The sequence below is a fragment of the Myotis nattereri genome (assembly GCF_964212035.1).
Source record: "Myotis nattereri genome assembly, chromosome: 4".
Classification (NCBI taxonomy): Eukaryota; Metazoa; Chordata; class Mammalia; order Chiroptera; family Vespertilionidae; genus Myotis; species Myotis nattereri.
The window spans coordinates 77,276,787-77,299,313 of NC_138079.1; the positions used below are offsets into that span (position 1 = coordinate 77,276,787).

At 42.5% G+C, this 22,527-nt stretch overlaps 1 long non-coding RNA gene across 1 annotated transcript in view; it reads left to right on the forward strand.

Annotated features, from left to right (window-relative positions):
• The window catches only part of LOC308517611, a 775,374-nt gene that overhangs the window by 695,719 nt on the left and 57,128 nt on the right, over window positions 1-22,527 (forward strand). The window lies entirely within an intron of this gene.

Below are 22,527 nucleotides of genomic sequence, written 5' to 3' on the forward strand. Positions count from 1 at the left end.
TTCACAAGAGAACACGGTGGTCTTCCATCTTAAAGACACCCTGTGTGGTGTCCTGCCTCAGGGAGTCAATTAACAGATATATACTGTACACTTGTTCTGCCAGTAGTACCCATGTGGCATTGCCCCGCCAGTCACTGAGTTGGGATGCCCAGTGACTTCATGTCATACGCCTGCACCTGCGATGGCGGTTTGGTCAGATGGATGAGAGAACAAACATACTTAGAGCATTTACTCCTTTGGTGGCTCTTCCTTTTAGGGAACCCCAAAGTTAGTTCAAGGAAATGTGGGCTTGCCTGGAATACACCTTAGAAAGAATTGATTTATTCCCACAGTTAACCACTGCCTGACTCTTGCTCGATGATAGCGAGTAGGCATCTATTGGAGGCTCTTGTTAGTCAATAGCCATAAAGAGTCCTTATTGGTAAGAAAAAAGTGACATTTCCTCCTCCCCCCCTTTCTTTTTTTAAGGATCATCTCTTCAGATTTCCATGGTAAGTTTGAGTTTTCCCATTACTCCCTGAAGATAAGTAAAAGAAAAAAAAATACCTATTTCTTTTCTCATTCCGCTATAGGAAGAGGGGAGGGGAGGGGAGGGTATACTGACGCTAAAACTCATTCACAGCTGCATGCCACACAATTATCACATTGGTAATAAAAAAGCATTCCTAGATTTCCCTGACCATTGATTTTATCATAGGCATGTTCTTGTGGTGTTAATCTTAGCTGCTTATTTTGAATTTGTGCACTTCTCAATTTAAAATCATGATACATTTTAGAAGTTTCATATGTTCTGTGTACTGCAATCACAGCAGTAAAAAGTCTAGGACTTCCAAGAACCAAATTTGTAAATATAAACTCAAAACGAATACTGTTACATTTTGTTAGTATACAAAGCGCTTCAGTTTGGCCTCGTCATTTAGAGTTAGCAGTCCTTGTCGTCACATTCAATGTGCAGCTGTAACCGATAGAAAGATTGACTCTGGGTAATGCCACAGAGTGCCCTAGAATTCTTAAATTGGTTGCTGAGAATCTACCTCCCTCCCCATTGTTTTCTTTGGTGTCGTCAATTGAATCTAAACAATAAGGACTTCTCCAGGCCTTGTTTTTGTTTGTTGCGAGGACACCTGGAAGCAGACATCCTGGTCTCCCCAAGGCACGCCCAGCACTGACGTGGAGACCAAGGCCCGTGGCAGGCCCTCCCCACAGAAGTGGAGCTAAGGTTAAATTTTGTAAAATAATGAATTTTCTATCTCTGGGTAACGTCTTTATTATTCAAAATAAGTATTTAAGAGGTATTTTGGTCTTCAAGGCTTTATGTCATGGAAATGTACATAGATATGCAAGTGTGAATCACATGGTGTGGCTGGGTAATTGCTTATTAATTAAAGATGTTTACTGCCCTTTAAGGTCCTCTTCCAATTAGTATCCGAGCACTGGGTCTGCTTATTCCAATTTGGTATTTAGTCCAGGCTTCATTATGATGTAAGCAAATAGCAATATAATTTTTTAAAGGAAAAAAATGAGACTATATTGTTTTCTTGATTTTAGTAAACAAAACAAAAGAATGCTTTCAATGTTAAAATATCTCTTCTCCAAAGATGATAAACTTTCATCAGCATTAGCCTCCATCACCATTTATATCATCAAAATGTGTTATAGATGAATGCAATAAACTTTCTAATACAAAAACTATAAAGTTGTGTTTATTTCTATGTTTCATTCCATTACTAATTAAAGAGAAAAAAAAACTTACGATCTTACTGGAAAAATTAATATTTTTTCATGTGTGGACTCATAGCACTTCATATATACACTAGAGGCCCAGTGCACGATCTGGGCCGGGGAGAGATGTGGGAGGTTGGCCATCAGGGGAGGGACCGTGGGAGAGACTGCAGGAGGGCTCTAGGGCCCAGCCCATATTGCTCAGTCCCAATCTGCCGGACCCCAGCAACAATCTAACCTACCAGTCAGAGTGTCTGCCCCCTAGTGGTCAGTGCAGTCATAGCGAGTGGTTGAGCGGTCTTAGCATATCATTAGCATATTACGCTTTGATTGGTTGAACTGAACGGACAACCGGACACATAGTATATTAGGCTTTTATTATATAGGATTTAAAAAATAGGTATACTTTATAATATTTAATTGCTCATGTATCTGCTTTCCCTTCAGAATTCTTGTTCTTAAAGGACAGAGGATCATATTTGGATCCCTGGAACCCAGGTCAGTGGCTGATAGGTCTTCTGGAAATAGCTTTAGGTTATCTTATATGGATTTGCTTTTTAAATCTCAGTAGCCTATGAACGTTTTCTTTTATGATTAAAACATTTCTGAAACACTTTATCACATCAAATATGAATAAAACATTTCTTCTCTTAATATCTGTTTATTTACTGAGGGCCTGAGTGCCAAGCACAGTAGGGGATATTCAGGAATTACCTTAACTTTTCAAGGTGTGATAATGGCTGAGTAGTTATTTTTTTAAAGCTACTCATCAGGGGGTATTTAGGTGGGAAACAACTTGCTTTGGAAATATGGCATTGTCCCGGCCCAGCCCTCCCGCACCGCACCTGGACGCCTCTCCCGCTCGCCAGCCCTCGAAAGCACCCGGCACGTGGAGGCGTGGGGAGGCGTGGGCGGTGCTTGCTGCTGCCCTTCTGCTCTGCCCACCCAGCACCGCGGCTTGAGGACTCTCAGCCCCACCCCGCACTCATTACCCAAGGTGCCCCGAGCGCTCATTTGCATGTCCCGCGACAGGTGACCCCTGCAGCTCAATCGTAGCAGCCTAGCTATCACCGCGACCAACACGAGAGCCTCGGGAGGGGATCCCGTGGCATCAAATTCCCCTCACTGTTCCGAGGTCACCGCCAAAGGACGTGACCCAGTCACCATAACCTGAAAGTAGTGAGATCCCCTGGTATTTAAATACCTGGCAGGCGAAACCAGTGGTGTTCTTGCTTTGGCAGCACATATACTAAAGTTGGAAGCATATGGAGAGGATTAGCATGGCCCCTGAGCAAGGATGACCCGCATATTCATGAAGTGTCCTGTATTTTGCACCACGGTCTCGTGGGCTGGGAAAAGGTATGAGTCAAACACACTGTGTGGCACTCAACGAAATCGTGACTTTTGCGCAAAAAAGATATCCATGTAAGGCACTCTGTGAACTGAAAGCAATGCTCAGGTCTTTGCAGTGGGGTATTTGTGCTGATATGTTACCTTGCGTTTCCTTCATAAGCCTCAGACTTTATGAAGTGGATTGATCTATGGTTTGTCTCGCCAATGACACAAACTCTAGAGGCCAACGTAGGTTGGTAGTTGTCCTCTACAATGTAAGAATAACAACAATCCCAATGTTGTTCGGTGAATTCTTATCAAATCATTTCTGAATTATTGAGTTACTAAATGATTGCTAAAATCATGAATGCTTACTAAAAGAAGTAAGCAACATCAGTGCTCATTTGTTGTGTCTAGTTGGACGTTGTTCAGCCGCGTTGGACCTGAATCCTACGCCCTGTCTCAGACTGCGGGCTGTGCAAAGGCTGAGGCTGTTGTCAAGGGGTGATTACAGCGGGTGAGAGCAATGCTGGCCGGTGCTCCTGGACCTCAGAGTTTCAGGACAATTGGAAACTGGCTGGAAGCAGCAGGCCCATTTGGATCTGCTTTCACAAGTATTCCTGAGGCCGGTTTTGTGGGCCTGTTTACACTGACCTTAAAGGAGCTCTCAGATATGCCGGTTTGCCTAAAACGGACGGATTCTGTGATGGAAAATTTGATCAGAAAGTTTACTGCCCAAACAAGGACTCAGAAGCAGTACGTACCAGGATCATTTGGTAATTAAAATCTATCTTGGTGGCCATGAAGATGGCAGAAGGCGGTTGAGGTACGCTAGCCCCTCAAGGAGGCAAAGACTAGGTGTGAGTCCCGGAAGGCCCAGAGCAGGGTGCCAAAAATATGGAACGCTTCACGAATTTGCGTGTCATCCTTGCGCAGGGGCCATGCTAATCTTCTCTGTATCGTTCCAATTTTAGTATATGTGCTGCCGAAGCGAGCACGCTGCTACTACCACCCGCCACGTATTTAAGGCCGGGCGCTCTCACTACTTTTAGCTTACGGTGACTGGGTCGCGTCCTTTAGCGGTGACCTCGGAACGGTGAGGGGAATTTAATACCACGGGATCCCCTCCCGAGGCTCATGTGTTGGTCGCGGTGATAGCTAGGCTGCTCCGACTGAGCTGCGGCGGTCACCTGTCCCAAGGGACATGCAAATGAGCGCCCGGGGCACCTTGGGTAATGAGCGCGAGGCGGGGCTGAGAGTCGTCAGACGGTGGCGCTGGGTGGGCGGAGCTGGTGGGCAGCGGCGAGCACCTCCCACGCCTCCGCGCGGGGCGCTTTCGAGGACCCAGCGAGCGGGAGAGGGTCGGTCCTGGAGGCGTCCGCGGTGCGGGGGGGCTGGGCCAGGACAACGCCGTACTTCCAAAGCAAGTTCTTTCCCACTCAAATATCCTCTCATGAGTATCTGAAAAATAGAAGTATTTACTCAGCCATTATCACACCTTGAAAAGTTAAGGTAATTCCTGAATGTCACCTAATATTCACTGTACGTGCAAATTTCTTTGTTTCAAATATGCCTTTTATTGTTGTTTTGCCGAGGATCCAAGCGAGGTCCCGTTTACCGCATTGTACGTGGTTACTTCGTCCTTTGGGTGTCTCATTCTCCCAGGGCACCCTCCCCATCGCTCTTCCTGCCCTAGTGGGGCAGCTGGATGTTGGCCCCGTGGGGCGTCACAGTTCTTGCCTTTGGCCCACTTCTTGCTGATAATGTCTCTCTCTCCATCTTACTTGTTCCTCGGGAAGTCATAGGTCTAAGTGCCCAGCGAGAGCCTGGGTGAGTGTTGTCGGCCTGGCCTGCGGTTCATGGCTGCGGCGCGTCCCAGCGTGACCTGGCGATGTCCGGCTGAACCGGGGGTTCAGGGGAGGTCCCCCGCTGACCCCTCCGCTACAAATAAGCTTCCCTAAGTGTTTCACCGAATGAGTTTAGAATGCACGCCGGACGGGGCCGCTGGAACTGGTTGACTTTTAACGCTTGGCTCCTGTGCTTTAACGATGCAAACTAAAGGCACCTGTCCGAGTTCTGTGCCCGGAGGAAGAAAACGGAGAAAACAAACCCGGAAAGGAAATGAGGGAAGAGTGCTGATGCGGTTTGAGTCTCTGATCTTGCGTCCCAGTCCACAGTTTGGTTACAGGCGCTAACGTCTGTCTCCTTCCTGCTACAGTGGTTCTCCTCCTTCCTAATGCCCGGACCTTGTAATACAGTTCCTCCTGTTGTGGTGACCCCCCCCCCCCAATTTCATTGTTACAAATTGAACATAATTAAAGCATAGTGATGAATCACAAAACAACACGTAATTAAATATGTGTTTGCCGATGGTCTTAGGCGACCCCCAAAGGGGTCGCGACCCACAGGTTGAGAACCGCTGTAAGAGGTTCTCCTGCAGCCTCTTCATGTTGGCCCTGAGTGCTGGCTCTCCACACACCCCTCTCACCGGGGTTACCCTTCAGCTGCATTTATTTGTGTCGAATCAAGTTGGGTGGGTAAGAAAATAGCTCCACCTACCCTCATCTCCGAATGTAGGCTGGTGTTTCTTTTCTGGGTATTCTCTGAATGTTGTCTTGTCCGGCTATGCATTTATTGAAAGCCCCATCTAGGACAATGTGCTAGAGGCATTAAGATTTAACATCTTGGATTTCCTTATTCTGTTCTCTCCTTGCTATTGCACAGCTGTCTTTTCCTCCTGTTTCTTCTTTCCCCCAATCTTGCACATCCCCCATGTACGTTGCATACTTCACTAACTGAACACATTTACCCAGCTCACTTTATGCCTGTCACTAAGCTCACGTCTTCCCACCATACACTTGCATCGTTAAAACACTACTGACTTCTGCTAAACTAAACAATATTTAGGATTACGTATTTGCACTTTGACAAAAACAATTCTTGGTCTTATCACTGCTTAATTATATGTGAACCTCCAGTCGTTTTTTAGAGGGAGCTAGTGTATGAATTCATTTGGAAGTCACATGCAAAAATTATGTTAGTTGCCTTTCAGTTAATCTTTTGTATTCTGAGTTAAGCTTTTTTATATTCTGGAACATTTGGACTCTATACCAATAAATGTTGTCATAATAATTCCTAGATGGGGCTTTCAATAAATGCATAGCCCGGCAAGACAACACTCAGAAAATACCCAAGGAACATGTAAGATAGAGAAGTTAAATGACATTATCAGTAAGAAATGGGCCAAATGCAAGAACTGTGACGCCCCACGGGGCAAATACAGTGGGGCCTTGACTTACGAGTGTCCGACTAACGAGTTTTTCGAGATAAGAGCCGTCTCTAGGCTGACTTTTTGCTTTGAGTTGCGAGCTAAAATTTGGGCTATGAGCCAGCTTCAGATACCCCACCGCTAGCTGGCGCAGCGAACGTCACAGTGAACGCCACAACATAAGCCCAGCATCACGTGTCTCACTCATTCACTTTAATGATTTGACATACGAGTAATTTGAGTTATGAGCTCCATCATGGAACAAATTAAACTCGTAAGTCAAGGCCCCACTGTATATTGTAGGACCAGAGGACGTTTCCTGGAACTGAAAGTAATGATTTGCCAATTAAACTCTGTGGGCTGCTTTAAGGTGGCACTCTAGTTCTCTTACTAAAATCCATGGCCTCGTCTTTGCCTTAGTTTCAGCTTGGTGATCCCGGTGGCCTGTGGGTCAGTGTTTAACCTCCAGCTGTCTGAAAAATAATTAAAGGCACTGATCTGTATGTAGCACTTTCTCATTTCCATGAGTAAGTCCTCCCACCAGGGCCCAGGTGAAACTACAACAAGACATCACTGGATGGTTAGGGAGGGATGCTCAGTAGCACACCATTATATGGTTTCTTCACAACATAGACACGATAACTGTAAATACCATCAAGGACATAACTAATAGTAAAAGGTAGTAAAATAATTAAAATTGGTGAATTTTAAGCACAACTTTTTAAATTATACCTTACCGAATTGTAAACATAAATACTTTAATTTTAGTATTTGTGCATGCAATGACTGTGCATAACAGCTGGCTCACAGAATTCCTGAAGTTTTCACAGTTGGCTTTCAACAAGCCCATATGAGGTGCTTCAGCACCTCCCTGTGTTTGTGTAACCAAGATTTCCGGTTGTCCAAGCAGGGACCATGATCTCAAGCCACTGACATTAATTCACAGAAGGGGCTCACAGTGTATTTCCTCCTGCCTTTTAGTTTTACATCCAGAGAAACTTGGCCCATTAAGTTTATACGTTCACGTGAGCATTTATTTACTGAAAATACTGTGAGCTGTGTCTTCTCAAATGTATACATTTCTGATGGACTCATTTTACCAGAAAACGATGATAGGAACTAGATTATTTCTTTCTTAAAAGACCCTCAGACTAATTTGGCCTTGAAGGAGTGCTCCTTCTTAGTGGCTTTCCCGAGAAGCATTGAATTACAGTGGTTCTCAACCTTCCTAATGCCGCGACCCTTTAATACAGCTCCTCATGTTGTGGTGACCCCCAACCATAAAATTATTTTTGTTGCTACTTCATAACTGTAATTTTGCTACTGTTATGAATCGTAATGTAAATATCTGATATGCAGGATGTATTTTCATTGTTACAAATTGAACATAATTAAAGCATAGTGATTAATCACAAAAACAATATGTAATTATATGTGTGTTTTCCTATGGTCTTAAACAACCCCTGTGAAAGGGTCGTTCGACCCCCAGAGGGGTTGTGACCCACAGATTGAGAACCGCTGAATTAGAAGATGACTTCACTCAAGGGTCCTGGGCTCCTTATGCTATATAAATTCTTAGCATGACGATTTATTTAGGAGTTACCATTCAGAAAAAAATACACTTATGCACAAATCTATTTAATGATGCCATTGCTTATCACTATACACAGAGTTCCTTAACTTTGTAATAGAACCCACTTGAGACTTTTCCCAGGATGAATGCCCAACTAACAGAGACTATTAAAAATTGATGACCATGTTATAAGAATTGGATTAACTGTTTTCTTCATAGGGCACTGGTTTGAAAAAGACTCTCTTTAATATTTCTGTTCACTAAATAGCTGGGAATTGATAAAAAGCAAGTGCTTGAATTATAGCTATAATTTTTTTTAAGTCCTGAATATTTTTTTGTATTGCAGGTAGATTTTATTTCTGGCAGAAAGTAAACTGCCGTTGAATCACTAGACAAAGATAATTTTAAAACACTGGAATGGAAGGCAGGTGCTTTCTTACTTGTCTGAGATGTTAAAAGAAAGCCCTGATAGCTTAAGCTGAAGGGTTGGTCTCCAGAAAGAATGTATTTAAAAAGTGGAGAAAATAAAGGAAAAAAAAAACTAGGAAAAAATATGCAGAGGCTCAAAATATTGCTATTTTCCTTTGTAGAGAAAAGTATAAGATGATTGCCAATGAATACCCTTAAACTTGGAGTGAGAAACCATGTGGCCATATTAATGATGAGAAAATTCCTTTTAGTTATTAAAAGAGTGGCATTTTCCTTAGAAGGAGAACTGATTCTTCCATGAGCTCAGCACCTGACATGTAAAATGGGTTTCCATTAAGTGATCTTAATTGAATAAACAAATATAAGAACATTACATACTTCATTATGTGCTTTAGAAACTTTAAAAGCAAGTCAGTGTTAATTTACTTGAATAGTAAAAAGCCACAGTGCCATTAAACAAAACCTTTAAGCATAATCTGTTAAAACATTATCATGTAAGCCTATATATTACAGAATACAAGACGCATTTCCTGTTCTAAAGGCAGACTGCTTAAATGATGCAGGCCAGGACAGCCTCCCTTAGACTAATCTCATCGCCGCCCAAGGTAATGACTTGAAGGAAAACATTTTCTTGGGTGTTTACATCCTGAATTATTCACTTTAAAAAAACTGGACTCCCTACTTTATAGTCAGAGCTCTTATATTGTTAGAGATCAGTTCAGAGGCAAAGGACAAACACGTTCTCCAAGGAAAACCTCAGGGGAATCGGGGGAAACCAGCAACTGCTCTGAGAAGCAGTGGTCCTTTATCTAACGACAGAGCTGGCTGGTGTGATCAGCCAGAACCCAAATCCTCTGGTCGCAGCGGATTTCTTCCTGACATTTTTGCTCACAGCTGCTCTCAGTGTCTTGTTACTTCACGCATGCAGAAGTGGAGCGTGTTGCATGTACACAGCCATTACCGTGTTGATTAGAACAGAAATCTGACAGCATTCCTAACTAAGCAGGACTTAAAGACAAATGTTGATTTGCTTTCTCTCTGCTCCTCTATGGAGGACCATTTCACCCCTCTCTGAACTCCTTCCCCACTGTCCTCACATCCAGACCACACCATCTCTTCCTTTATCATGCAAAGAAGATTTTGCTACTGTATTTAAAGAATTCTGATCTCATTTTATGGTTAATCACAGCCATTATTTAAGTCTCCATATTTATTTATTTTACCTCCTTTCTATGTACCTTACCACAGCGGTTCTCAACCTGTGGGTTGCAACCCCTTTGGCGGTCGAACGGCCCTTTCACAGGGGTCGCCTAACACCATCCTGCATATCAGATATTTACATTACGATTCATACCAGTAGCAACATTACAGTTATGAAGTAGCAACGAAAATAATTTTATGGTTGCGTCACAACATGAGGAACTGTATTTAAAGGGCCAGAAGGTTGAGAACCACTGCCTTACTGTCTTCATTATCTATTTTTTCAGCGCTGTAGATGAGGCTTTTATTGTGACTACTGCAAATTCTTTCTAGGATTGAGAGAAATATACTTGAAATGATATTCAAATTGATACCATTTGAGAATGGGAGAATGAACGAAGCTGCTATCAACTAGGTGCTTTGCATGGGCAAACGTTTTCAGCTCACTTGGGTAAAAGCCAAGGAGCGCAACTGCCGGATCAATATGGCAAGCATGTTTAGTTTGTAAGAAACTGCCAGGTTGTCTCTGGTGTGGCGGTGCCATGTCACATTGTCACCAACAATGAGTGAAAGCTCCTGTTGTTCCACATCCTCACCAGCATTTGGTGTTGTCGTTGTTCCAGATTTTGGCCATTCTGATAGTTGTGTAGTGGTATCTCATCGTTCGAATTTGAATTTCTGTAATGACATCTGACGTGAAGCGTTATTTCATATGCTTCTTTGCCATCTGTGTGTCCTTTTTGATGAGGTATCTGTTAAGATCTTTGGTTCATTTTTTAATCACTTGTTTATTTTCTTGTTCAGCCTTTAAAAGTCTATATTTTGGATAACAGTCCTTTATCAGATGTCTTTTGGAAATCTTCTCTCCCTGTCCGTGCTTATCCTCAGCCTCTTGACAGTGTCTTTCGCAGAGCAGAAGTTTTTAGTGAACCTCACCTTAATATTTTTTTCACAGCTTGTACCTTGATGATGTATCTAAAAGTCATCATCATATCCAAAACCACCTACTTTTTCCCTGCGTTACATTCTAGAAGTTTTATAGTTTTGCATTTTACATTGAGGTCTGTGGTTCATTTTGAGTTAATTTTTGTGAAGGTTTTTGAGTTAATTTTTGTGAAGGTTTTTGTCTAGATTCCTTTTTTTTTTTTTTTTTTTGCATGTGGATATCCAGTTGTTGCAGCATCATTTGTTGAAAATACAATCTTAGCTCCATTATATTGTCTTTGCTCTTTTGTTGAAGTTCAGTTAACTGTATTTGTGTGGGTCATTTCTGGGCTCTCTGTTCTGTCCCGTTGACCTATTTGTACTCTTTCACCAACTAGCTTCGTTTCATCTGTGGCTGAGTGACATTTATGTGGAGAAAATTTTCAGTCATTATTGGTTAAATATTATTTCCCTTCCTGGCTTTCTTTTTTCCGTCTGCTATTCCCATTGTGTGTATGTCAGACCTTTTGTAGTAGTCCCAGAGATCTTAGAAATTGGTTTTTTTTCTGTCTTCTTTCTCTTTGCTTTTTAATTTGAGAAGTTTCTGTTGTGCTATCCTCATGCTCAGAGATGCTTCCCTCAGCTGTGTCCAGTCTGAGCCCATCAAGTGCAATCTTCACTTGTTACAATGTTGTTTGGTCTCTAGCATTTCTTTTTTATTCTTCCTTAGAACTTCCATGTGTGCTTACATTACCCACCTGTTCTTGCATATTGTCTACTTTACTACTCAATCCTTTCGCATATTAATCATAGCTCCGCAAAATTCCTGGTTTGATAATTTCAACATTTGTGTTATATCTGACTTTGGTCTAACGCTTGCTCAGTCTCTTCGAACTTTCTTTTTGCCTTTTACTATGACTTACAACTTTTTAAAATGTTTATTTATTGATTTGCGAGAGAGAAAGAGAAACATCAATTTGTTGTTGTATTTATTCATGCATTCATTGGTTGATTCTTGTACGTGTCCAGACCAGGGATCGAACCACAACCTCGGCATATTGGACTATGCTCTAACCATAGAGCATCCAAGACCTATATGCCTTATAATTTTTCGTTGAAAGGTGAACATAATATATTAGGGAAAAGAAACTAGGGCGAGCAGGAGCTGCTGTAATGGTGGGGGGAGGGGAAGTGATCCCCCGTCCTGTGCCCCATTGCTCTCTGTCTCCCAGAGCCTGTCCCTGGGCGGGGAGCTCACAGGTGATCCTCATTCCCGCCCTGTCCTGTCAGGTGGGCCAGGCGGGAGGGGCCGGAGACGGGTATTTCCCTTCCCCCAGGGCTGGGGCTCGGCCAGCAGTTTCACCTGAGGTCGGGGGAAGCTGAGGGCTCACCCTGCTGTTTCAAACGGCTCCTTTCCCCTCTCCCACCAGGAGCACGAGGGCGTTTTCTCCACTGTTCTCTGCGAGAGCCTGCTCTGAGTTCTTGGCGGGAACTTACAGGAGCATGGGCACCCCTAAGGACTGGGTCCCCCGAGTTTCTCTACTCTCAAAGGCGGGTTCATCCCGAGCCTCTGGGCCTCAGGCAACTCCCCGGTTCCCAGCAGTTCGGGCCTCCTGCCGCCGGCTCCTACCTCGCCTCTGCTCCGGTGAGTTGTGACTCTTCGTTCACTTGTCCGCCTCTCGCATCTGGGGGCAGTGGTGGTGCTGTGACCTCCCTTCTCTGACGGAGCTGAGCTAAGACAAGTTCTTGGCTCTTCGGCCTGTCCAGCTTTTCAGTGGGTGTAAAGTGGCGTGGCGACCTCTAAGCTCTTTACTAGTGCATGTGGGACTGGAGAAAGGAAGCCTGAGATATCATTTTTATGTCGAGGAAATGAACACCCCCTAACGTATGAGTGTGTAATTGCCGTGCAGAAGAAATGCTGAATTCTTTCTTCGTGAATATGGAAAAGGCCCTTAGTCACTGGTTCAGAACTACACTTAGAAGGGCCTTCTGTGTATTGCTAGAACTTGTCAGTGATGAACATTTCAGCTGTTTTCCTCTAATAATAGAAGAAATATGCACTTGGAAAGTTTCATTTTTATCATGTCATGTAATGGCATATATTTGGTGAGGTGTGGAATATTGTACATTAGAAAATTATTCTTATCTTTTGGGAGCTTCTAGTCTAATTTAAATTCTCTGCCTTTTAAGTAGAAAAGCCAAGAGAAAAGATATTAATGCCTTTTTCCTCAGCACCTTCTAGTCTTAAAATCCATTACGAGTTCTAAAATGTTAAAATGCAGCTGTGCGTCTCTTCTAAAAGTAAGGGTCACAGTATTTCTTAAAATAAGGATAAGAAGCTATGTTTTCACTGCCTGAGCCAGACTATTGCTTATTCTCTTGAAAGAGTGTAAAATTCACTGAAACGGCCCAATTCTACACTTTTTTCCTCTGCTTTTCTCATCCAAATGTATGAAATAATGGCTGAATCCTTTCCTGTCAGGACACCTCTAGGTAATAAATCACTTTCTGCTTGAAGTGACAAGTGATTTCATTTATCTCTGATCAAGGAATCCAAATAGTTGCATAAATTGGTAAGACAAACCCAAGAAAAACAGGGATTGACTATCACTGTAAACCTTTTTATTTCTTTGCAATTATTTTCAGATATTTTGTTCATTGGTCTCGTTACTTTTCAATACTTGCTATCATTTGTGCTTCTGCTATCAGATAATGTTTTGCCCGGATTCCAAATCAGGTGTGATCAATCCAAAGTTTTTTTTAACACATTGTGTACCGCATAGAAATCTCTAAGACATACGCCAGGGACCGCACATTTTTGGGCAAACTGCATGTTATTTAAATCATCATAGTGCACTTTAGGTGTTGTTTTTCAATAATTATAACATTTTTATTTACAAAAACAATTAAACAATTAAAGTTCCTAGTACTTTTTTAACGTATGGTACTGCGTAAAACATTTTCCTCTATGAAGAGGGACCAAACAAAATTTACATAAGTATCTAGATTCGCTCCTTTTTCCATGGGCGTGAAAAACGAGAACATTCGTGAGCGGTCCTTAACAGATGGCGCGCGAAACATGAGAAAACTCCTGAGCGGCACGAAATGTGTTAAGGTATTATCATGACTTAAATGAAAATGGAGGATGGCCATTCACCACTTTTGAGAGCTGAAGGTTTTTTTCACATTCCTTCAGCATGTCCATGAGATGGAGCTAGGCTTTCTCACGACTAATCCGCATCCAGATCCTCCATCAATGAAGGAATGTTGCCAAGAGCAGGGACAATTAGTGTGGTCAAATGGGGGAGCCCAGAGAGGATGCATTTTTATTTTGATCATCCCAGGCAATGAGCTCAAAAAGAAAAAACAAATAGTTTGAGCTTCTTAAGAAGTGTAACAACTTCTTGTTTAGAAAAGTACAATTAATTCTAATGTGTGTGGGAGCTGCCTGAATGCATACCACTGGAGGGCAGGTGAGGTGGCCACATTCAGAGATTCTATCCTAAAGTCACTGTAGGAAAAAATGAATGTTAAGTAAAAGTTGGAATTAAAGTTTTTGAATAGAATATAAATATTATAAACCACAACAACACAGAAGTAGCAAAGTGACTAACAAAAACAGATTGGTGGAATGACAGGAAAAAGGTGAGACGTAATGAACTTAAGTATATTGATTGACACATTTTTCACAGTATGGGAATTTTAAAAAGGTATTATCTCCACATGATAGCTCAAGGAAGATATCCTATATAATAAAGGCCTGTTTGTTCGACCATTTGACCAGTCACTGTGACGTGCCCTGACCACCAGGGGGCAGACGCTCCAACCTGTAGATTAGCTTGCTGCTGGGGTCCGGCCAATCGGGACTGGGTGATATGGCCTGGACATGACCTAGAGCCCTCCCACGGTCTCTCCCTGGCCCCGATCGTGCACTGGTGGGGTCCCTTGGCCTGGCCTGCACCCTCTCACAATCCAGGACCCCTCGGGGGATGTTGGCTACTGGTTTCAGCCCAATCCCCACAGGCCAGGCTGAGGGACCCCACCGGTGCATGAATCTGTGCACCAGGCCTCTAGTATTATACTATGTTAGTTAAAGAAATAACTATAAAAATAAATAATAAGCAAAAAATCAGATGGTACAGTAGGGAGAATGCCCCATCTCAGTGAGAGGGGATAGTAAATTAATTATTCATTTTTGTAGTGGAAAGCTAATGGATGCTGCAAAAGGCAATAAATCAAGGAATAAGGATTTAAGTGAATTATATCAAGTAGTAAAAGCTACAATTCACTGGAAGAAAAAGAAAATTTCCAAGTTTTTAGAAGGAAAACATAGATAAACAAATGTAAATAAAACACATTCAATAGAGCAAAAGATTAAAATATAAAGAAATATTAAAAAATAGAAGGCATAAAACAAAATGGCAGAAAAGGATAGAAGATACATATCATATACTAATGTAAATAGTATAAAATATTTGTTAAATAAAAGATTTTAGGACAGATAAAAAATAAAATCCAACTGTATTGAATATACAAAATGCACATTGACCAAAACAAGTGACTCCCAAATGTTACAAGTGATGAGATGAGTAAAATATACCAGGGAAATATTACAAGAAATCAGGAATTTTGATGTTAATATCAGACTATGCTTAATTCAGGGTAGAAAGCATTAATTAAAATAAGAAAGGCAATTTGTATCAATCATTGCTTCAATAAACTATCAAAGCAAATATGCCATCAGAGTTCATAAGCCCAAATGCTAAGAAACAGTAGACACGAAGGGGAGAAACACAATAATCGTGGAGACTTTAAGTTTTCCAGTCAGTTCATGACAGATAAAAAAGACAAACAGATAAGGATAGAAGGGACCTACGGAATGTAATGAATAAAAAGATACATTGAACTCTATACTTTAAAAGCACAGAACACACCTTAAATTCTGCCCTGTAATAATTTATGAAACTGTTCACAATTATGCTACAAAATACATACATTCAAGCATATAAACATATGAACTGAATGCCTATGCCCCCGAAATTCATATAGTGAACCTCTAATCCCCAATGTGACGATATTTGGAGCCGGGGATCTTTGGGAGGTTATCACATCATGAGAGTGGAGCCCTCATGAGTACACGTAGTGCCTTTACAAAAAGAGACACAAGAGATATCATCTTTCTCTCCGCTGCGTGAAGACGCAGCAAGAAGATGGCCATCTACAAACCAGGAAGAGGGCTCTCACCAGCAGCCTAATGAGCTGTCACCTTGATTTCGAACTTCCCAGCCTCCAGAACCGTTTGTGTGGTTTAAGCCACCCATCCTATGGTACTTCTGTTACAGCAGCCCGAGCTGACTAAGACATATTTTTAAATGCTCTAATTATCCAGAATTTTTAAAAACACAAATTTAGACAAGATGCCATGTTTCATTTAGCAGATTATAAAAGGTCATTGTGTTTAGTAGTACGGCATTGTCGAAGACACGGGAAAAGAGAGGAGCGTACACTGTTGACGGAAGTCAAATCTAGTGACTCACTTTTAAGAATTCTATTTCAGAAATTTAACACACAGTGATACGCAGGTATGTGCTCAAAGACATGTCATGCTGTTACTCAGAAAGAAGAGGGTGATCACAGGCTCATGTGAAAAACTGTAAAAATGCTGTTAAAGGAAAATAAAGAATGCTCAGAAAATGTTCTGTAACATGCCATTGTGGGGGAGGGAGAACCTTTCCTCCACCCTCAAGACATGAGACAGATGTGCAAGAGAAAGTAACCAAATTCAATTACACACATATGCATGGGAGCCCCACGTACATGAGAGAATCAGGGACAGAAGGGAAACTAATGTATGTATGACGTGCTGAGCTGTGGATATGGTGAGGCACCTGGAGAGCATTTCAGGGAGAGCACATGTTCCGTGATTAGTATAGGTAGGTGAAAAGTCATGTCTGGTGATAACTCTCATTATGGGCTGTACCCTAATTTAAATGTTTCTAGGTAGCTACGGGGGAGGGGACTGTAGTTTTTCTTGAGCCAAAGGGCCTTGGTTGCTTTTAGCTCAAATAATCTGCACCCGTGAGACACATCTTGGAGTGGCTCATTCTGAACCCCTACACCGTCATGTTACATACATTTGCATGTGCACATAGAACTTCTTGAAGGACATGCACACACAAACCAATGGTGGTTGTTTCTGGTGAGAAGATAGTCATTGTGGAGCAAAAAGGAAAGTTGTTTTTCCTTAAATACACCACTGCACGGATTTGTGATGTGTAAATATTAGGCTTACACGTTTTTTAAAAGAGTAGAAAATAATGAATGAGAGAGACATCAGATGTGCCCCTAGGGAGCCTGCCAGCTAATGGAGGAGGCATATAGATAAAAATTACAAGGCAGGGCGAGAAATGGCCAACTGGATTTGTGCAGCCGGAGCCTGGAGGAAGTGACTAACTGCAGGAGCGATTTTCTTGTAAAAGAGAGAGAGAGTGCTGCCTGATGGCACCTCCCCCACTTCTTCTTATGCTGTTAGTATCCCAGCTTTTTGGGAAAATAGGCCTCATTTCCCAGATATGGAATTCTGTTGTACCCATGAACAAAAGGAGCAGAAACCCAAGAGGAATCGTTTCTAAAAAGAATACTCCACTCTCGCCGCGGGGAGGAATTGTTCTCAGCGCCGTCTCCTCTGATTATCCCTCCCATTCTCTCCTTTTATCTCTAGACATCTTTCAGGCAGGGTTGAGATGCATGTTCACAGTTTGCTGCTATCCATAAGGAACGTAAAATATGTCCCGTGAGTGGTCACAGGCTGTGTTCATATTTTAAGTGAATTCTCCCATCCGGAGTGATGGCCTGGCCCAGTGGCTCTGTGGCACTGGCTCTGCCTGCCGGTGACACAGTGGTGACGGTGCCATGGCCGGCAAGCGCAAGGCCCTTCGCACAGTGTGACGTGCCTCCCTGCTTTGTGCACATCCAGGGACTTCGACGATGTGACCCATTGTTGGAAACAAGGGGCCACTTCATCTTGACATGGACAAAAGGGGTGAATTACTGAAAAGCTCGAAGGAGTTAAGTTTCTCACAATAAATAAATAGGCCCGGACGCGTCGGCAGCAGTATAACCCTTTAGAATCACATTGATCTCCGGGTTTCTGTTCATTGTCTGCTGGAGTTCAGAACTCCATGCTTCTAAAAGAAAACAAAAATGGAATGTTTAGATGTGTGAAACAATAGTTTACTCTGTGGGTGAAAGGACTGTGTTTGTAGGCCCCCATGCGACAGATTTCCCTTGAGAGTTTCAGAAATCTCACACTGAACGTTGATTCTTTGAATTCTAAATTGTACTTCCACTCCAAAGTTACTGCATTTCTGCAACATCATAAAAAGACAGTTTATTGGTTCTTATGTCTCTGCATGTCTCATTGCTCTGTTTTTCCCCTTGCTAAGAAATTTTTGAAAATGAATTTATTTTCTATATTTAGAGTTTATCTCAAATTAAGGAAAATAATTCAATTAGTTAATATAGTCAAAGTTAATAGAGAGAAATATCCAACTGTCTGTTCGGTGATTTCTCCCATGACCTCTTTACGCTTTCTGTTTGGTAAAAGTGGTTGCCTCTGCTGCTCTTGGACCAAAGGAAATTTATACAAAGTCTGACTATTACTTAACAGCCAGTTTGCAACAGAAGCCAAAGCAAAAAGGGAAGTAAAGTAAAAAGGGATTTACAAATCTTTTGATGAAGAGCAGAATTATGTCATCATTACATTCTACATTTCCAAAAAGATTTTTCACTCAAATAGAAGATTATAAAAATGACTAACACAACTTAGAATTATTAATTATTCTATGTGCTAATGTTTTCATTGACCTTTTATGTTACTATCTCTAATATTAGAAAGCTTCCATTTCAATATGAAGCTACAGCTCTTTCTGTATTTTATAACAGATAGAGTTTAGATGATGTTAAAAAAAAAAACAAGTTATTGTAACATTATTTGATCATCATTTCAAATACCTATTAAAAGCACGTATTTACAGTACAAAGAATGTGTTAAATAAACATAAACTTTAACTTCTATCACATTACAAATTTAGTTTAATACAATAATAGAACAGGTTCTTGCATTTTAACCCCTCTCTGTATAAAAATGATTTTACACTGATGTTGAGAGGATTTGATGGTGCTGATTTTCCTCTGGGTTGTATACTTTGTGAAGTCTCTGCAATCAATTAGTGATTCAGATCGGCTTCCCCTTGCCAAGCGATGTGCTGATTCCTTTGGTGATGGACTGTTGTCTTCATAAAATGAAAAATCACTTTAATATTGACGTCAGTAAGACACACTGAGACAAACTGGCCCCCTAATGATAACATGATGCTCTTCAAAGTCAAATAGAAATGAATTTCAGATCATCTTCTGTTTGCAGTTATCGGCACTACTGTTGGTGCCAGTGTTAAGAACTGAAGACATTTCCCCTAAATGCATCAAAGGTCATTTGAGGGTTGACATCAAGATTTTTGCCAAGTTTCTTTCATTTCTGGTTCTACCCATCCATTAATCAATGCTCTCTGACAAATATTTAGCTGAAGTTCAGTTTCCCATCTTCTTATAAGAACTCTGTTCAGTTGCGTATTCCCAGTACTTACCCCAGTGCCTGGCCAGTAGTAGATCTTTATCTTTGTAGCTACTAGCATAAATGCCAGATGTTGTTCCAAGTTCTACGTGTACTAACTCATTTAATCCTCTGAACAAGGAGTATTAATGGTAAGAACCATTATTCTCCCCATTTTACAGGTAACAAAGCGAGAGGTTAAATTACTTGTCCAAGGTCATATACCTAGAAACTGGAGGAGCCAACCTTGAAACTAAGGGAGTCTGTCTCCAGGTCCTGTGTACTTAACCACTATGATTTACCTCCTCAAGCAACACTGATTTCACAGAATGGACTGATTTCACTAAATACTTTCATGGATTCCAGAACCAAAATGGTGAAAGGGGATGAGGAAATGTACTTGGCCGATGAGATCTGATAACTCAGCAGATGTGGCAGCTAGATTATGTTCTCACAAATCTAATTTATTTTGTGCTACTCTAAATTAAATACCAAGGGAAAGTTTCTTGTATATGTGGTGAAATACTATCTTATATAATAAAAACCCAGTGACCGTTACAGTGGAATGACCAGAACAGCTGGTTGCTATGACACACACTGACCACCAGGGGGCAGACACCCTGGTGGTCAGTGCATTCCCATAGCTGGAGCTCCATTCAGCCAGAAGCTGGGCTCATGGCTGGTAAGCACAGCAGCAGTGGCAGGAGCTTCTTCCGCCTCCGCAGCAGCACTAAGGAGCGGCGAGCCAAGCAGTAAGGAGCCTGCAGGCGGGTGGTTAGGAGCGAGCAGGCAGACAGTTAGGAGCAAGGGGTCCCAGATTGAGAGAGGGCACAGGCCGGGCTGAAGGACCCATCCCCTGCATAAATTTCGTGCATTGGGCCTCTAGTCCATTTAGAATTTCTCTTAGAACATCATATACAATTTAGATTTGCTATTTTCAGCATTTTAAGTTTCTTTCTCTTTAAAGGAAAGATTCATTGTAATTAACATTCAAGTCACTTCCTCTTCAAGTATTCTTCACTGCATTTGCATGAAATCATAAAGGCACGACCTTTCACATGTTTTTCATTGATTCAACAAACATTGGAATATGATATAAAAATATCTCAGATTTGTATAACTCACTGAAATTAATAAGGCTCTTCTAAGTACACAGTTTTTACTTTATCCCCCTACAATCCTGGGTGTAATAATTCATTTATGGACAATTCAAGTGGAAAGGAGTTAAGGCACTCAACAGGTAAGTAACACTTAAGTAGTTTTTTGCCTATACTGTGTGTAGATAGATAATACAGTGCTTGGCTGTAGATACATGTTTTTTTCCTCAAAATTCTAAGCAAGCCAATAGCTGTGCTGAAAGAGGGCTGTGCTGTGCCATGAGGCAGATATTAAATGATGTTCTGAGAAGGGAGTGAATGTTCCTGGCTGATGGAGTAGGGTATGGAAAGAAAGACCCAGAAAAACATCTCCCAAGCGAGGTCTTAAAGGATGACTTGCAAAAAGATGCAGAAGACTATTTCCGATAGAAGGAATAATCAGAGTAGGTAAGACTTATCTGGTTTCCAAAACATGTTAGACTCAGCTAACATGGAATCTTTCCTACTACAAATGCCTGAAGATTCTGGAAGAAGAGATAAGAAAAAATGATGTAGATACCTGGCGGATGTTGCAAGAGAAAAAAGAAAAAAAGAAGTGGGAGGGAAAATCCTTCTGATATCAGAAAGAAAAAAAAAGTCCTTTGAAACCTAGAACAGTAGAAGTAGAGACTAATATGTTGTGATCAGCAGGTGGGATATTAAGCCCACAATTAAGTCTTATAGTCCTAGAAGCTAAAGACTTAATTTCCACAAAAGTTAAAGCTTTTGCTCCTCATGAAAATATGAGCTGGAACCATAAAGCTAGGAAAGGATACTTACTCCATGAAAAAAACCTAAAAAACAAACAAACTATATATTCTGGACCATTGATGCTAAAGAGTATCCAGAGCAATGCACAGGAAAAAAATATCCAATAAAAGTGTACAATTCATTTGGTAAAATAATCAAGATTCAAATTTGCCATAAAAATCACTCAGAGGCTACTGATAGCCCTAGAGTACCAGATAGTATAAAAACCAACACTCCTCTGGAGTGCCACTTCCACAAGCCAGGCCACATAGGATTATCAAGATAAAATAATTTCTACTAAAGATGAGCTCACAAAAAACATTATCTACACTAATAAAAGAGAAAAATGGTAATTGGCGTACGGCGATACCTTTTTCATTGGCTAATCAGGGCTATATGCAAATTAACTGCCAACTAACATTGGCAGTTAACTGCCAACAAGATGGCGGCTAATTTGCATATGTAGGCACAATGCAGGGAGGCGAAAGGGAAAGCAGGAAGAAGCCCCCTGCCACTGACAGTGATCTGAAACCCAGGGGGGAGCTAAGAGGTGGGGGGCAGGGCAAAGGCGGCCCTGGGGCCGCCTTTGCCCTGCCCCCCAGCCATGATCGGAGAATCAGGTGCCTTTGCCGCCCTGGCCAGTGATAGCAGGAAGTAGGGGTGGAGCCAGCGATGGGAGCTGGGCATGGTCGAAACTGGAGCTAGGGGTCCCTTGCCTGGGCCTAAAGCGAAGCCCACGATCGCGGCGCCCCCCGCTGCCACTGCAGGTCCCCCCCGCTGCCACTGCAGGTCCCCGCTGCCTGGGCCGGACGGCTAGGCCAGAGGCATTAGGCCTGGGCAGGGGCGGAGCCTGCAACCTCGGGGAGCTGGGGGTCCCCTGCCCAGGAGGCTTCAGGCCTGGTCAAGGGGCCGATCCGGTGATTGGTGACCGGAGGGTGATGAGGGTCAACTCCTCTGGCTGAGGCATCAGGCCTGGGTGGGGGGCGGAGCCGGGGATTGGGGGGATATGATGGTCCCCTTGCCCAGGCCTGAAGCCTGGGTCAGAGGCGTCAGGCTTGGGCGGGGGGTGGAGCAAGCGATCAGAGGGAGATGGGGGTCCCCTGCCCAGGCATGATTCCTGGGCCAGAGGCCTCAGGCCTGGGCGGGGGCCAGAGCCAGTGATCGGGGGGAGATGGGGGTCCCCTGTCCAAGCCTGACACCTCTGGCGGAGGCGTCAGGCCTGGGCAAGGGGCCGATCAGGCGATCGGAGGGTGATGGGGGTCAACGCCTGAGGGCTCCCAGTATGTGAGAGGGGGCAGGCTGGGCTGAGGGACACTCCCCCCCCCCACACACACACCCAGTGCACGAATTTCGTGCACCGGGCCCCTAGTAAAACATAAAAAGAAATGATACACTGTGGGTGACAATCAGAAAACACAGTTAACAGAGGAGTAACACCTCCAAGAACGCCAGATAATAAAGCAATCTGAATGTGAAAACAAAAACAATCATGCTTATCCTATCTAATAAAAGAGAAACATGGTAATTAGCGTACGACCGCTACCCTTCCCATTGGCTAATCAGGGCGATATGCAAATTAACT